The sequence below is a fragment of the Chiloscyllium punctatum genome, unplaced genomic scaffold (genome assembly GCF_047496795.1).
Source record: "Chiloscyllium punctatum isolate Juve2018m unplaced genomic scaffold, sChiPun1.3 scaffold_85, whole genome shotgun sequence".
In the NCBI taxonomy this organism is placed as follows: Eukaryota; Metazoa; Chordata; class Chondrichthyes; order Orectolobiformes; family Hemiscylliidae; genus Chiloscyllium; species Chiloscyllium punctatum.
The window spans coordinates 1109583-1127095 of record NW_027309819.1 but is presented as its reverse complement, the minus strand read 5'-3'; the positions used below and the strand labels follow the sequence as shown (position 1 = coordinate 1127095).

General features: G+C 45.9%; 7 non-coding genes across 7 annotated transcripts; all 7 read right to left on the bottom strand.

Moving 5' to 3' along the window:
• Positions 1-1048: 1048 nt before the first annotated feature.
• Positions 1049-1121, bottom strand: trnav-cac (transfer RNA valine (anticodon CAC)). Its single transcript has one exon. It is a non-coding gene; the product is annotated as a tRNA-Val (tRNA).
• A 1525-nt stretch (positions 1122-2646) lies between these two features.
• Positions 2647-2728, bottom strand: trnal-cag (transfer RNA leucine (anticodon CAG)). The gene has a single exon. It is a non-coding gene; the product is annotated as a tRNA-Leu (tRNA).
• Positions 2729-4377: 1649 nt separating this feature from the next.
• Positions 4378-4450, bottom strand: trnav-cac (transfer RNA valine (anticodon CAC)). The gene has a single exon. It is a non-coding gene; the product is annotated as a tRNA-Val (tRNA).
• Positions 4451-7716: 3266 nt separating this feature from the next.
• On the bottom strand, positions 7717-7789 carry trnav-cac (transfer RNA valine (anticodon CAC)). Its single transcript has one exon. It is a non-coding gene; the product is annotated as a tRNA-Val (tRNA).
• A 1525-nt stretch (positions 7790-9314) lies between these two features.
• Positions 9315-9396, bottom strand: trnal-cag (transfer RNA leucine (anticodon CAG)). The gene has a single exon. It is a non-coding gene; the product is annotated as a tRNA-Leu (tRNA).
• A 1649-nt stretch (positions 9397-11045) lies between these two features.
• trnav-cac (transfer RNA valine (anticodon CAC)) lies at positions 11046-11118 on the bottom strand. The gene has a single exon. It is a non-coding gene; the product is annotated as a tRNA-Val (tRNA).
• A 1735-nt stretch (positions 11119-12853) lies between these two features.
• trnal-cag (transfer RNA leucine (anticodon CAG)) lies at positions 12854-12935 on the bottom strand. Its single transcript has one exon. It is a non-coding gene; the product is annotated as a tRNA-Leu (tRNA).
• Positions 12936-17513: the final 4578 nt, after the last annotated feature.

The window sequence follows — 17513 nt, the reverse complement described above, 5'->3', positions numbered from 1 at the left end:
GCAATTTGCTGCAGAGATGTTCACTCCTGGACATCAGCCACATGGATAGCAACTGAGTTGGAAACCTGTGTGGGAATCGACAAGAAGCGACTCAATAAATTTTGCTCAATTCCATGGTGCTTATTAGAAATGCATTTTCTGTTCACCTCAATCTAAAAGGCAGTTTCTCAACATAGTAACAAAGTCAAAAGGTAATTACCTCACCCCACCCCCACTCCGGAAGAGGTGCTAACTGCCCTTGATTGCTTTTTGTTCTCGATGTGAAGAGCTCTCACGCCTCTGAGTCACCTTCACGTGTCTGGTTGCTGAGTGAGTCACAAAGAAGGAGTTTCTCCAGAGCTGCAACTGCCTGACTTCCCCACTCGACTTCGCCGTTTACATTTTCCTGCTCCTCAGTGATTTCAAGAAAACCAAATGGATGCGATGTCATTCTGTAACCTCTCTGTCGATTCCTCCGTTTCAGTTCCAACGTGGCTTAGGTCTCGGGGCGCACCTTAATACTAGCGACACCATGAAAGCACAGGTCCAGAGGTTCCTCTGAGAGTGTAATTTCTTTCATTGCTGTTGCTGATTGAAAGAGCCACTCAAGTGCGAACTGCTCCAAAACATGATTCAGGACCTCTGGTGCCAATTCTCGTACATTGAATAACGACAGACAGCTTCCAAACGAGGCCTTTCAGAGACGCCTTTGGGGTACATTTAACAGACAGACAAGTTCAGGAATCCGTGGTGCACTGTGACACCAGCGCATCAGCTTCTTCCCTGTCTTTGAACCGAGCCGCCTGCGCAAGGAATGCAAATGCGGTACTGCTTTTCGTAGAAGAATCAGAAGGGGGTAACTACACTCTCAAACAGAATTGCATATGATCAGAACCAGTTTGGATAAAAACTTTACAATTCTTTGCACAGTCATTAAATGGAATTGCATTACATTTCACTACGCGAGCAGATTTGTTCAAGCAACTTCGAAGGCAGGTTTGCAGATGGGAAAGCAAGCAAGAAAGCACCGTTCTTGTCCATGTAAAAGGCTGCCGATGAAGAACAAAGCAGTTTCTGCCCAGTTTCGAACTGGGGACCTTTCGCGTGTGAGGCGAACGTGATGACCACTACACTACAGAAACAAGCCGCAGCCGCCCATCCGGCAGCTCAGGGGCATCCAGCACTGAAAGTTGAAGCCATTCTTCGTTTCACCTTTCTGTTTCCAATAGCTCGTTGTTGTCCAGCGTAATTGACATCTTCAAAACATAAAAAAAAGACACGTGAAATTGATGATAAAATATAGACAAGGATGTGGTCAATGTTTGGACCGTAGGGCGAGGTCGACTAGGCTGGGACGACTTTCCCTGCAGCGTAACGACTGCGACATGATCTAATGGAAGGGTTGGAAACTGAGTATTTATGTGTTTTACCCAAGTTGGGGTGAGTTGAAAACTCGAGAGCATAGGTTTAAGGTGAGTGGGCTGAAATTGACAAAGGACCTGAGGCACATTTCCCACACAGAAGGTTGTGCGTGTATGGAATGAGCTCCCAGAGGAAGCGGAGGAGGCTCAGAAAATTGCATGAGTTTCTGGATAGGATGGGTTGAGAGGGTTTGGGGCCAAATACTGGGGAACCGGACTTGTTTATATTTGGCTATGTGCTGAGCATGGACGAGATACACCGAAGTATCTGTTTCCACGCGGTGTCCCCCAAAAACGTTGTGTTGCTTACACCTGCTTTAAAGGATTACTTTTTAGCGGAGCTTGCCGTCGCAGTCTGTGGCACAATCCTTTACTGTGTTCGATGCTCACGGGAAAGGTAGTGTTGCGAAACACTGCAGAAAGGAACGACTTCCTTACTTTTGCTCCGACTGACCATACTCTGTGAAATTTTCCCAGATCCTCAGTTAGGGAATTTTGCAGCTGGAAGGTTCCTCAGAAACGCTGTTAACTCGTAAAGTATTGAGCGAATCGCAAAACAGAAAGCATTTAACACGGAACACAAACAAAGCTGGCATACCTAATGCATTTTCAGACACAGAGATGCATGAATGCTAAATGTGAGACAGTCCGAGGGCATGATTTATAAAGTAATCTCACAACTAACAACAGGACAATTCCAAACTACTCTTTCACACATACTGCAGCCTTAGGGAACCACCACTTCCCAGACAATACTGAAAAGAGAGAAAGAAAGAACCTAATAAGAATGGGCCATAAAAAGTGAATTTCACCAATCACAGTCTCGATTAGATTACCTTTCCCTTCCGATGTCTCCAGGACGGAAACGAAGGAAATGGGAGAAATTCAACAACATATCACATCGAAATTCGTTGGAACGATTTTCCCATTGGCCGAAAAACCAAATAACGACGAGTCGAGTCACCCCAGGACTTTGTTTCACAACAGCGATGAAATACCGGTCTCCATTCGGTTCCAGTACAAGCTCAACTTGCCTGGAACAGCACAGCTGCTTGCGATTTTCTGCGCGGGAGGCGAACACGATCATGACAGACAGAGACACTTTGAAATATTCGGCACTATCCCACACCACAGTTAATTCCCCGGGAAGCAAAGCCATTTTACTTTTGTTTTCAACGTCAATACAGTGGGGACAGAAACAGCATTTTAACAAAAAGGCTGCAGCGTTGGAGTTGATCTGCAGAAATGGCAGTGGTGGGATTCGAACCCACGCCCCTTTCGAGACTGGAACCTGGATCCAGCGCCTTAGACCGCTCGGCCACACTACCAGCCGGCCGCGCGCACCATTTTCTTGCGTTTCCAACTGTGCTCTCCTGCATAACAACAGATGCCAAGTCACATGAAAATGGTTCCATGATCCCTCTCCGACTCGCACAGCTGCTGGGATGTGCCCGTCTACAATATCAATTTCGCAGCAGATAATGAGAGCCCATCAATCCAGACAAAAATCAATGGTAAGCTGAGTCTATCTTCTCAGACTCCTTTCAGCTCCAAATGTATCTGTGAGAATATATGTTCGGTTATGATTTGGTCAAATAACCACGAGCTGCTTGACATTACTGCAATTTCGATTCTTGCTTTGCTAAATGATTTCACCCATTGCTTGAAACAGGGCAAGTTTCACGTTTACGCGGAACATGAAGCACACCGGACTACAGGGAAAATGCACAAAGCCGTGTTCCACATCATACCGTGCAGCGTAATTTCAGTCACTCTGTCTGTTTTGCAGAAAAAGAGTCCCAAACAATGTACTCCACCCTAAAACCGGAGGTCGCATTCCTATTCGAGAACGACAGATCACATTGTGACGATGCTCTGACCTCGGAGCCAGTTCGAGATGCCACTTTCCTTGCCTTTTACCCTAACCGTGCAATTTGCTGCAGAGATGTTCACTCCTGGACATCAGCCACATGGATAGCAACTGAGTTGGAAACCTGTGTGGGAATCGACAAGAAGCGACTCAATAAATTTTGCTCAATTCCATGGTGCTTATTAGAAATGCATTTTCTGTTCACCTCAATCTAAAAGGCAGTTTCTCAACATAGTAACAAAGTCAAAAGGTAATTACCTCACCCCACCCCCACTCCGGAAGAGGTGCTAACTGCCCTTGATTGCTTTTTGTTCTCGATGTGAAGAGCTCTCACGCCTCTGAGTCACCTTCACGTGTCTGGTTGCTGAGTGAGTCACAAAGAAGGAGTTTCTCCAGAGCTGCAACTGCCTGACTTCCCCACTCGACTTCGCCGTTTACATTTTCCTGCTCCTCAGTGATTTCAAGAAAACCAAATGGATGCGATGTCATTCTGTAACCTCTCTGTCGATTCCTCCGTTTCAGTTCCAACGTGGCTTAGGTCTCGGGGCGCACCTTAATACTAGCGACACCATGAAAGCACAGGTCCAGAGGTTCCTCTGAGAGTGTAATTTCTTTCATTGCTGTTGCTGATTGAAAGAGCCACTCAAGTGCGAACTGCTCCAAAACATGATTCAGGACCTCTGGTGCCAATTCTCGTACGTTGAATAACGACAGACAGCTTCCAAACGAGGCCTTTCAGAGACGCCTTTGGGGTACATTTAACAGACAGACAAGTTCAGGAATCCGTGGTGCACTGTGACACCAGCGCATCAGCTTCTTCCCTGTCTTTGAACCGAGCCGCCTGCGCAAGGAATGCAAATGCGGTACTGCTTTTCGTAGAAGAATCAGAAGGGGGTAACTACACTCTCAAACAGAATTGCATATGATCAGAACCAGTTTGGATAAAAACTTTACAATTCTTTGCACAGTCATTAAATGGAATTGCATTACATTTCACTACGCGAGCAGATTTGTTCAAGCAACTTCGAAGGCAGGTTTGCAGATGGGAAAGCAAGCAAGAAAGCACCGTTCTTGTCCATGTAAAAGGCTGCCGATGAAGAACAAAGCAGTTTCTGCCCAGTTTCGAACTGGGGACCTTTCGCGTGTGAGGCGAACGTGATGACCACTACACTACAGAAACAAGCCGCAGCCGCCCATCCGGCAGCTCAGGGGCATCCAGCACTGAAAGTTGAAGCCATTCTTCGTTTCACCTTTCTGTTTCCAATAGCTCGTTGTTGTCCAGCGTAATTGACATCTTCAAAACATAAAAAAAAGACACGTGAAATTGATGATAAAATATAGACAAGGATGTGGTCAATGTTTGGACCGTAGGGCGAGGTCGACTAGGCTGGGACGACTTTCCCTGCAGCGTAACGACTGCGACATGATCTAATGGAAGGGTTGGAAACTGAGTATTTACGTGTTTTACCCAAGTTGGGGTGAGTTGAAAACTCGAGAGCATAGGTTTAAGGTGAGTGGGCTGAAATTGACAAAGGACCTGAGGCACATTTCCCACACAGAAGGTTGTGCGTGTATGGAATGAGCTCCCAGAGGAAGCGGAGGAGGCTCAGAAAATTGCATGAGTTTCTGGATAGGATGGGTTGAGAGGGTTTGGGGCCAAATACTGGGGAACCGGACTTGTTTATATTTGGCTATGTGCTGAGCATGGACGAGATACACCGAAGTATCTGTTTCCACGCGGTGTCCCCCAAAAACGTTGTGTTGCTTACACCTGCTTTAAAGGATTACTTTTTAGCGGAGCTTGCCGTCGCAGTCTGTGGCACAATCCTTTACTGTGTTCGATGCTCACGGGAAAGGTAGTGTTGCGAAACACTGCAGAAAGGAACGACTTCCTTACTTTTGCTCCGACTGACCATACTCTGTGAAATTTTCCCAGATCCTCAGTTAGGGAATTTTGCAGCTGGAAGGTTCCTCAGAAACGCTGTTAACTCGTAAAGTATTGAGCGAATCGCAAAACAGAAAGCATTTAACACGGAACACAAACAAAGCTGGCATACCTAATGCATTTTCAGACACAGAGATGCATGAATGCTAAATGTGAGACAGTCCGAGGGCATGATTTATAAAGTAATCTCACAACTAACAACAGGACAATTCCAAACTACTCTTTCACACATACTGCAGCCTTAGGGAACCACCACTTCCCAGACAATACTGAAAAGAGAGAAAGAAAGAACCTAATAAGAATGGGCCATAAAAAGTGAATTTCACCAATCACAGTCTCGATTAGATTACCTTTCCCTTCCGATGTCTCCAGGACGGAAACGAAGGAAATGGGAGAAATTCAACAACATATCACATCGAAATTCGTTGGAACGATTTTCCCATTGGCCGAAAAACCAAATAACGACGAGTCGAGTCACCCCAGGACTTTGTTTCACAACAGCGATGAAATACCGGTCTCCATTCGGTTCCAGTACAAGCTCAACTTGCCTGGAACAGAAAGCAACAGTAGAGCTGCTTGCGATTTTCTGCGCGGGAGGCGAACACGATCATGACAGACAGAGACACTTTGAAATATTCGGCACTATCCCACACCACAGTTAATTCCCCGGGAAGCAAAGCCATTTTACTTTTGTTTTCAACGTCAATACAGTGGGGACAGAAACAGCATTTTAACAAAAAAGCTGCAGCGTTGGAGTTGATCTGCAGAAATGGCAGTGGTGGGATTCGAACCCACGCCCCTTTCGAGACTGGAACCTGGATCCAGTGCATTAGACCGCTCGGCCACACTACCAGCCGGCCGCGCGCACCATTTTCTTGCGTTTCCAACTGTGCTCTCCTGCATAACAACAGATGCCAAGTCACATGAAAATGGTTCCATGATCCCTCTCCGACTCGCACAGCTGCTGGGATGTGCCCGTCTACAATATCAATTTCGCAGCAGATAATGAGAGCCCATCAATCCAGACAAAAATCAATGGTAAGCTGAGTCTATCTTCTCAGACTCCTTTCAGCTCCAAATGTATCTGTGAGAATATATGTTCGGTTATGATTTGGTCAAATAACCACGAGCTGCTTGACATTACTGCAATTTCGATTCTTGCTTTGCTAAATGATTTCACCCATTGCTTGAAACAGGGCAAGTTTCACGTTTACGCGGAACATGAAGCACACCGGACTACAGGGAAAATGCACAAAGCCGTGTTCCACATCATACCGTGCAGCGTAATTTCAGTCACTCTGTCTGTTTTGCAGAAAAAGAGTCCCAAACAATGTACTCCACCCTAAAACCGGAGGTCGCATTCCTATTCGAGAACGACAGATTACATTGTGATGATGCTCTGACCTCGGAGCCAGTTCGAGATGACACTTTCCTTGCCTTTTACCCTAACCGTGCAATTTGCTGCAGAGATGTTCACTCCTGGACATCAGCCACATGGATAGCAACTGAGTTGGAAACCTGTGTGGGAATCGACGAGAAGCGACTCAATAAATTTTGCTCAATTCCATGGTGCTTATTAGAAATGCATTTTCTGTTCACCTCAATCTAAAAGGCAGTTTCTCAACATAGTAACAAAGTCAAAAGGTAATTACCTCACCCCACCCCCACTCCGGAAGAAGTGCTAACTGCCCTTGATTGCTTTTTGTTCTCGATGTGAAGAGCTCTCACGCCTCTGAGTCACCTTCACGTGTCTGGTTGCTGAGTGAGTCACAAAGAAGGAGTTTCTCCAGAGCTGCAACTGCCTGACTTCCCCACTCGACTTCGCCGTTTACATTTTCCTGCTCCCCAGTGATTTCAAGAAAACCAAATGGATGCGATGTCATTCTGTAACCTCTCTGTCGATTCCTCCGTTTCAGTTCCAACGTGGCTTAGGTCTCGGGGCGCACCTTAATACTAGCGACACCATGAAAGCACAGGTCCAGAGGTTCCTCTGAGAGTGTAATTTCTTTCATTGCTGTTGCTGATTGAAAGAGCCACTCAAGTGCGAACTGCTCCAAAACATGATTCAGGACCTCTGGTGCCAATTCTCGTACGTTGAATAACGACAGACAGCTTCCAAACGAGGCCTTTCAGAGACGCCTTTGGGGTACATTTAACAGACAGACTAGTTCAGGAATCCGTGGTGCACTGTGACACCAGCGCATCAGCTTCTTCCCTGTCTTTGAACCGGGCCGCCTGCGCAAGGAATGCAAATGCGGTACTGCTTTTCGTAGAAGAATCAGAAGGGGGTAACTACACTCTCAAACAGAATGGCATATGATCAGAACCAGTTTGGATAAAAACTTTACAATTCTTTGCACAGTCATTAAATGGAATTGCATTACATTTCACTACGCGAGCAGATTTGTTCAAGCAACTTCGAAGGCAGGTTTGCAGATGGGAAAGCAAGCAAGAAAGCACCGTTCTTGTCCATGTAAAAGGCTGCCGATGAAGAACAAAGCAGTTTCTGCCCAGTTTCGAACTGGGGACCTTTCGCGTGTGAGGCGAACGTGATGACCACTACACTACAGAAACAAGCCGCAGCCGCCCATCCGGCAGCTCAGGGGCATCCAGCACTGAAAGTTGAAGCCATTCTTCGTTTCACCTTTCTGTTTCCAATAGCTCGTTGTTGTCCAGCGTAATTGACATCTTCAAAACATAAAAAAAAGACACGTGAAATTGATGATAAAATATAGACAAGGATGTGGTCAATGTTTGGACCGTAGGGCGAGGTCGACTAGGCTGGGACGACTTTCCCTGCAGCGTAACGACTGCGACATGATCTAATGGAAGGGTTGGAAACTGAGTATTTACGTGTTTTACCCAAGTTGGGGTGAGTTGAAAACTCGAGAGCATAGGTTTAAGGTGAGTGGGCTGAAATTGACAAAGGACCTGAGGCACATTTCCCACACAGAAGGTTGTGCGTGTATGGAATGAGCTCCCAGAGGAAGCGGAGGAGGCTCAGAAAATTGCATGAGTTTCTGGATAGGATGGGTTGAGAGGGTTTGGGGCCAAATACTGGGGAACCGGACTTGTTTATATTTGGCTATGTGCTGAGCATGGACGAGATACACCGAAGTATCTGTTTCCACGCGGTGTCCCCCAAAAACGTTGTGTTGCTTACACCTGCTTTAAAGGATTACTTTTTAGCGGAGCTTGCCGTCGCAGTCTGTGGCACAATCCTTTACTGTGTTCGATGCTCACGGGAAAGGTAGTGTTGCGAAACACTGCAGAAAGGAACGACTTCCTTACTTTTGCTCCGACTGACCATACTCTGTGAAATTTTCCCAGATCCTCAGTTAGGGAATTTTGCAGCTGGAAGGTTCCTCAGAAACGCTGTTAACTCGTAAAGTATTGAGCGAATCGCAAAACAGAAAGCATTTAACACGGAACACAAACAAAGCTGGCATACCTAATGCATTTTCAGACACAGAGATGCATGAATGCTAAATGTGAGACAGTCCGAGGGCATGATTTATAAAGTAATCTCACAACTAACAACAGGACAATTCCAAACTACTCTTTCACACATACTGCAGCCTTAGGGAACCACCACTTCCCAGACAATACTGAAAAGAGAGAAAGAAAGAACCTAATAAGAATGGGCCATAAAAAGTGAATTTCACCAATCACAGTCTCGATTAGATTACCTTTCCCTTCCGATGTCTCCAGGACGGAAACGAAGGAAATGGGAGAAATTCAACAACATATCACATCGAAATTCGTTGGAACGATTTTCCCATTGGCCGAAAAAACAAATAACGACGAGTCGAGTCACCCCAGGACTTTGTTTCACAACAGCGATGAAATACCGGTCTCCATTCGGTTCCAGTACAAGCTCAACTTGCCTGGAACAGCACAGCTGCTTGCGATTTTCTGCGCGGGAGGCGAACACGATCATGACAGACAGAGACACTTTGAAATATTCGGCACTATCCCACACCACAGTTAATTCCCCGGGAAGCAAAGCCATTTTACTTTTGTTTTCAACATCAATACAGTGGGGACAGAAACAGCATTTTAACAAAAAGGCTGCAGCGTTGGAGTTGATCTGCAGAAATGGCAGTGGTGGGATTCGAACCCACGCCCCTTTCGAGACTGGAACCTGGATCCAGCGCCTTAGACCGCTCGGCCACACTACCAGCCGGCCGCGCGCATCATTTTCTTGCGTTTCCAACTGTGCTCTCCTGCATAACAACAGATGCCAAGTCACATGAAAATGGTTCCATGATCCCTCTCCGACTCGCACAGCTGCTGGGATGTGCCCGTCTACAATATCAATTTCGCAGCAGATAATGAGAGCCCATCAATCCAGACAAAAATCAATGGTAAGCTGAGTCTATCTTCTCAGACTCCTTTCAGCTCCAAATGTATCTGTGAGAATATATGTTCGGTTATGATTTGGTCAAATAACCACGAGCTGCTTGACATTACTGCAATTTCGATTCTTGCTTTGCTAAATGATTTCACCCATTGCTTGAAACAGGGCAAGTTTCACGTTTACGCGGAACATGAAGCACACCGGACTACAGGGAAAATGCACAAAGCCGTGTTCCACATCATACCGTGCAGCGTAATTTCAGTCACTCTGTCTGTTTTGCAGAAAAAGAGTCCCAAACAATGTACTCCACCCTAAAACCGGAGGTCGCATTCCTATTCGAGAACGACAGATTACATTGTGACGATGCTCTGACCTCGGAGCCAGTTCGAGATGACACTTTCCTTGCCTTTTACCCTAACCGTGCAATTTGCTGCAGAGATGTTCACTCCTGGACATCAGCCACATGGATAGCAACTGAGTTGGAAACCTGTGTGGGAATCGACGAGAAGCGACTCAATAAATTTTGCTCAATTCCATGGTGCTTATTAGAAATGCATTTTCTGTTCACCTCAATTTAAAAGGCAGTTTCTCAACATAGTAACAAAGTCAAAAGGTAATTACCTCACCCCACCCCCACTCCGGAAGAGGTGCTAACTGCCCTTGATTGCTTTTTGTTCTCGATGTGAAGAGCTCTCACGCCTCTGAGTCACCTTCACGTGTCTGGTTGCTGAGTGAGTCACAAAGAAGGAGTTTCTCCAGAGCTGCAACTGCCTGACTTCCCCACTCGACTTCGCCGTTTACATTTTCCTGCTCCTCAGTGATTTCAAGAAAACCAAATGGATGCGATGTCATTCTGTAACCTCTCTGTCGATTCCTCCGTTTCAGTTCCAACGTGGCTTAGGTCTCGGGGCGCACCTTAATACTAGCGACACCATGAAAGCACAGGTCCAGAGGTTCCTCTGAGAGTGTAATTTCTTTCATTGCTGTTGCTGATTGAAAGAGCCACTCAAGTGCGAACTGCTCCAAAACATGATTCAGGACCTCTGGTGCCAATTCTCGTACGTTGAATAACGACAGACAGCTTCCAAACGAGGCCTTTCAGAGACGCCTTTGGGGTACATTTAACAGACAGACAAGTTCAGGAATCCGTGGTGCACTGTGACACCAGCGCATCAGCTTCTTCCCTGTCTTTGAACCGAGCCGCCTGCGCAAGGAATGCAAATGCGGTACTGCTTTTCGTAGAAGAATCAGAAGGGGGTAACTACACTCTCATACAGAATTGCATATGATCAGAACCAGTTTGGATAAAAACTTTACAATTCTTTGCACAGTCATTAAATGGAATTGCATTACATTTCACTACGCGAGCAGATTTGTTCAAGCAACTTCGAAGGCAGGTTTGCAGATGGGAAAGCAAGCAAGAAAGCACCGTTCTTGTCCATGTAAAAGGCTGCCGATGAAGAACAAAGCAGTTTCTGCCCAGTTTCGAACTGGGGACTTTTCGCGTGTGAGGCGAACGTGATGACCACTACACTACAGAAACAAGCCGCAGCCGCCCATCCGGCAGCTCAGGGGCATCCAGCACTGAAAGTTGAAGCCATTCTTCGTTTCACCTTTCTGTTTCCAATAGCTCGTTGTTGTCCAGCGTAATTGACATCTTCAAAACATAAAAAAAAGACACGTGAAATTGATGATAAAATATAGACAAGGATGTGGTCAATGTTTGGACCGTAGGGCGAGGTCGACTAGGCTGGGACGACTTTCCCTGCAGCGTAACGACTGCGACATGATCTAATGGAAGGGTTGGAAACTGAGTATTTACGTGTTTTACCCAAGTTGGGGTGAGTTGAAAACTCGAGAGCATAGGTTTAAGGTGAGTGGGCTGAAATTGACAAAGGACCTGAGGCACATTTCCCACACAGAAGGTTGTGCGTGTATGGAATGAGCTCCCAGAGGAAGCGGAGGAGGCTCAGAAAATTGCATGAGTTTCTGGATAGGATGGGTTGAGAGGGTTTGGGGCCAAATACTGGGGAACCGGACTTGTTTATATTTGGCTATGTGCTGAGCATGGACGAGATACACCGAAGTATCTGTTTCCACGCGGTGTCCCCCAATAACGTTGTGTTGCTTACACCTGCTTTAAAGGATTACTTTTTAGCGGAGCTTGCCGTCGCAGTCTGTGGCACAATCCTTTACTGTGTTCGATGCTCACGGGAAAGGTAGTATTGCGAAACACTGCAGAAAGGAACGACTTCCTTACTTTTGCTCCGACTGACCATACTCTGTGAAATTTTCCCAGATCCTCATTTAAGGACTTTTGCAGCTGGAAGTTTCCTCAGAAACGCTGTTAACTCGTAAAGTATTGAGCGAATCGCAAAACAGAAAGCATTTAACACGGAACACAAACAAAGCTGGCATACCTAATGCATTTTCAGACACAGAGATGCATGAATGCTAAATGTGAGACAGTCCGAGGGCATGATTTATAAAGTAATCTCACAACTAACAACAGGACAATTCCAAACTACTCTTTCACACATACTGCAGCCTTAGGGAACCACCACTTCCCAGACAATACTGAAAAGAGAGAAAGAAAGAACCTAATAAGAATGGGCCATAAAAAGTGAATTTCACCAATCACAGTCTCGATTAGATTACCTTTCCCTTCCGATGTCTCCAGGACGGAAACGAAGGAAATGGGAGAAATTCAACAACATATCACATCGAAATTCGTTGGAACGATTTTCCCATTGGCCGAAAAACCAAATAACGACGAGTCGAGTCACCCCAGGACTTTGTTTCACAACAGCGATGAAATACCGGTCTCCATTCGGTTCCAGTACAAGCTCAACTTGCCTGGAACAGCACAGCTGCTTGCGATTTTCTGCGCGGGAGGCGAACACGATCATGACAGACAGAGACACTTTGAAATATTCGGCACTATCCCACACCACAGTTAATTCCCCGGGAAGCAAAGCCATTTTACTTTTGTTTTCAACATCAATACAGTGGGGACAGAAACAGCATTTTAACAAAAAGGCTGCAGCGTTGGAGTTGATCTGCAGAAATGGCAGTGGTGGGATTCGAACCCACGCCCCTTTCGAGGCGAACACGATCATGACAGACAGAGACACTTTGAAATATTCGGCACTATCCCACACCACAGTTAATTCCCCGGGAAGCAAAGCCATTTTACTTTTGTTTTCAACATCAATACAGTGGGGACAGAAACAGCATTTTAACAAAAAGGCTGCAGCGTTGGAGTTGATCTGCAGAAATGGCAGTGGTGGGATTCGAACCCACGCCCCTTTCGAGACTGGAACCTGGATCCAGCGCCTTAGACCGCTCGGCCACACTACCAGCCGGCCGCGCGCACCATTTTCTTCCGTTTCCAACTGTGCTCTCCTGCATAACAACAGATGCCAAGTCACATGAAAATGGTTCCATGATCCCTCTCCGACTCGCACAGCTGCTGGGATGTGCCCGTCTACAATATCAATTTCGCAGCAGATAATGAGAGCCCATCAATCCAGACAAAAATCAATGGTAAGCTGAGTCTATCTTCTCAGACTCCTTTCAGCTCCAAATGTATCTGTGAGAATTAACCATACAACCAGAAAGACACTCGTATACCTGCACCATGGGAAACACTATGAAAACGGGATTGTTGTCAAGGAGTTCATTCTCGATCATGGATTGTAATCGATTTGCATTGTCATGTCGGTTCCAGCACCGTGGGGAAATAGTGAGAATATGATGAATGTAATGTATTTTCCTGTATGAAACAGTAAAAAGTGCAGAACATTTTAAAAGGATGTTGCCAGCGCTTAGGGGTCTGTGTTATAGGGAGAGGTTGTACAAGTGAGGATTTTACGTTTAGTGCAGAGGAAACTGAGTGGGTTATTTTCTAGAAGTGTATAAGACCATGAGGGTCATGGATAAGGTGAATGCACTCATCCTTTTCCCAGGAACTCAAGGATTGGACGGCTTGATTAGATCAGTTTAAGGTTAGAGGAGAAAGAATAAAAGGGAAGCTGAGGGGCAACTGTTTTAGACAGAGGGTGGTATGTATATGGAATGACCTGCCAGTGGAAGTGGGTCAGGCAGGAACACTCACAACAGGGAAAAGGCATTTGGACAAATACATGGATAGGAAAGGGTCAGAAGCAAATGGGCAAGTGCAGCGAAATGGGGTTAGTGTGGATAGACATTCTGGTCGGCATGGGCCAGTTTGGGCCAAAGGGCCTATCTCTGCTGTAAGATTCTACAATTCTAAGTGCATTTCCTATTTCTCCCACTAACTCTGGTATCCTGGGATGTATTCCATCAGGGCAATGAGACTTGTGTACCTTTCGCTCCATTAACTTGCCCAGCTCTAACTCTTTCACGATAATTGTTATTATCTAGGTCCTCACCTTCCTCAGTCTCCTTATCAATTCCTGTCCTGTTCTTCGTATCCTCCACTGTGAAGGCTGACTGCTGTGTACTCATATTCCTGAACCCTGCTGGATAGGAATAACTCGGCACAGAACTGTGAGAGGTCTTCTTTGAATCTTCATTTATGAGACATGGCAGATACCTAGATAGTGTACATACAAAATACCTCCAGACAGCATCAGGTAACTCCCTGCCTGTCGGATGTACAGCTCCCATTCGTATACCGTTGTGGTTTGGGACTTTGAATAGAGACTGTCTCTCAGTATTATCTCCATGGCAACGGCAGTTAGAAAGTCTAGTTCAGTTCAGCACTTTGTGGTTAAACCACATACCCTTCCCCCACACCCCTGTGACTCCCTCAAGTATCTGACAGGCGCTTCAGTTTCAGTGGGGTATCTCTCAGGATTCTGATGTCGAGGAGCCGGTGGTGGGGTGGACAAAGTTAAAAACCACACATCACCAAGTTGCAATCCAACAGGATTATTTTGAGGTACAAGCCTTTGGAGTGTGCTGTGATTTTTAACTTGATCAAGATTATCCTGGCGGATAGGATCAAGGATAACCCCAAGGCATTCTATGCGTACGTGAGAAACCTGAGAATGACGAGAACGAGGGTAGGTCCGATCAAGGACAGTGGTGGGAGACTGTGTATTGAGTCGGAAGAGATAGGAGAGGTCTTGAACAAGTACTTCTCTTCAGTATTTACGAACGAGAGGGACCGTATTGTTGAAGAGGAGAGTGTGAAACGGACTGATAAGCTAGAAGAGATACCTGTTAGGAAGGAAGATGTGTTGGACATTTTGAACAACTTGAGGATAGACAAGTCCCCCAGGCCTGACGGGATATATCCGAGGATTATGTGGGAAGCAAGAGAGGAAATTGCAGTACCGTTGGCAATGATCTTCTCGTCTTCACTGGCCACTGAGGTGGTACCAGGGGACTGGAGAGTAGCGAATGTTGTGCCCCTGTTCAAAAAAGGGAATAGGGATAACCCCGGGAATTACAGGCCAGTTAGTCTTACTTCTGTGGTAGGCAAAGTAATGGAAAGGGTACTGAGGGATAGGATTTACGAGTATCTGGAAAGACACTGCTTGATTCGGGACAGCCAGCACGGATTTGTGAAGGGTAGGTCTTGCCTTACAAGTCTTATTGAATTCTTCGAGGAGGTGACCAAGCATGTGGATGAGGGTAGAGCAGTGGATGTAGTGTACATGGATTTTAGTAAGGCATTTGATAAGGTTCCCCATGGTAGGCTTATGCGGAAAGTCAGGAGGCATGGGATAGAGGGAAATTTGGCCAATTGGATAGAAAACTGGCTAACCGGTCGAAGTCAGAGAGTGGTGGTAGATGGTAAATATTCAGCATGGAGTCCAGTTACAAGTGGAGTTCCGCAGGGATCAGTTCTGGGTCCTCTGCTGTTTGTAATTTTTATTAATGACTTAGATGAGGGAGTCGAAGGGTGGGTCAGTAAATTTGCAGATGATACAAAGATAGGTGGAGTTGTGGACAGTGAGGAGGGCTGTTGTCGGCTGCAGAGGGACTTAGATATGATGCAGAGCTGGGCTGAGGAGTGGCAGATGGAGTTCAACCCTGCCAAGTGTGAGGTTGTCCATTTTGGAAGAACAAATAAGAATGCGGAATACAGGGTTAATGGTAGGGTTCTTGGTCAGGTGGAGGAACAGAGGGATCTTGGGGTCTATGTACATAGATCTTTGAAGGTTGCCACTCAGGTGGATAGAGTTTGTAAGAAGGCCCATGGAGTATTATCGTTCATTAGCAGAGGGATTGAATTCAAGAGTCGTGAGGTGATGTTGCAGCTGTACAGGACTTTGGTTAGGCCACATTTGGAGTACTGTGTGCAGTTATGGTCGCCTCACTTTAGGAAAGATGTGGAAGCTTTGGAGACGGTGCAGAGAAGATTTACCAGGATGTTGCCTGGAATGGAGAGTAGGTCGTACGAGGATAGGTTGAGAGTTCTCGGCCTTTTCTCGTTGGAACGGCGAAGGATGAGGGGTGACTTGATAGAGGTTGAAAGATGATCAGGGGAATAGATAGAGTAGACAGTCAGAAACTTTTTCCCCGGGTACAACAGAGTGTTACAAGGGGACATAAATTTAAGGTGAAGGGTGGAAGGTATAGGGGAGATGTCAGGGGTGGGTTCTTTACCCAGAGAGTGGTGGGGGCATGGAATGCACTGCCCGTGGGAGTGGTAGAGTCAGATTCATTTGCGACCTTTAAGCGGCATTTGGATATGTCCATGGATGGGTGCTTAATCTAGGATAGAAGTTCGGCACAACATCGTGGGCCGAATGGCCTGTTCTGTGCTGTATTGTTCTATGTTCTATGTTCTAAGATTATCTCAATGGTAACAGTTAAGTACTTCAGCAATTACAGAGGCCATATATTCCCCACACAATATGTTCCCCTCAGCAGGGTAAACTGCTATTCCAGCCCAAGGGACAGGTATTAATCACTTTTCTCCGCCAATTCCATCTCGCTTTCTGTTGATCTTTAAAGTTTTTCTAATCTCCTTGGTCTTTGCCAATATTTATGTATTTTATTTCATTTTGATAGACTACCTTATTTCCTGAGCCACCCTTGCCAGATGACTCCTCTTCCTACAGTCCTTCCTTTTCCCTGCTATATACTTTTGCTGAGCACTTCGAAAAATGGCTTTGATATTCCTGCACTGTCCGCCAACTTTCCCACCATAAAGTCTTTGTTTCCAGTCCACATTAGCCAACTCCTGCCTCATTCTATTGTAGTCTCCTTTTGTTTAAGCACTGGATCTTGGGAGTGGATCTAATCTTCCAGCTTTCCATCTGTGTTCTAAGTTCAACCAGACTTCTCAGAATTCTTTTATCAGATTAAGAGGGGAGGCGATGTTTCCTGGGTGTTTTGGTTTTCATTGTCAGAGACCTTGGCTGTGTAATAAAGTACAGGATAGGTAATCACAACAGAGTATTCTGGACGGTGTGAATGTACCACACAGTCTAAAACCATAAATCACTCTCTCCCCTGAGTTTAAAATTGCAAAATCATTATCTCCTACACACTTCCTCACTATCTAAGCTTGGTATGCTAATGCACTTGACTATCTGTCATTTTCCGAAAATCTCCTTTGGTGAAGTTGGTGATTTTTGGATTCAGCTTTCCAGTTATTACCGTTAGAAGATAAGCACTGGGCACTGGAGAACCAGCCCCACCATTTAATACGGTGATGATTGAGCTCACATCGGTCTCAGCTGGATTTTCCAGCCTGCTCTCTCACCCTTCATCTCATTGCAAATTAAACATCTGTATCTCTTCATTAAATTGGCTCATTGTCCTGGCATCCACCGCATTTTGAATAGGGAATTCCACAGATTGAGATAAGTACCTTCTTCCTCATGAGAAGAGAATAGAGCCCCTGTTGTGGTTCTGTTGTGGAGCTGGGAATTTGTCTTGCAAACGTTTCGTCGAGTTGACATCCTCAGTGTTTGGGAACCTCCTGTGACGCGC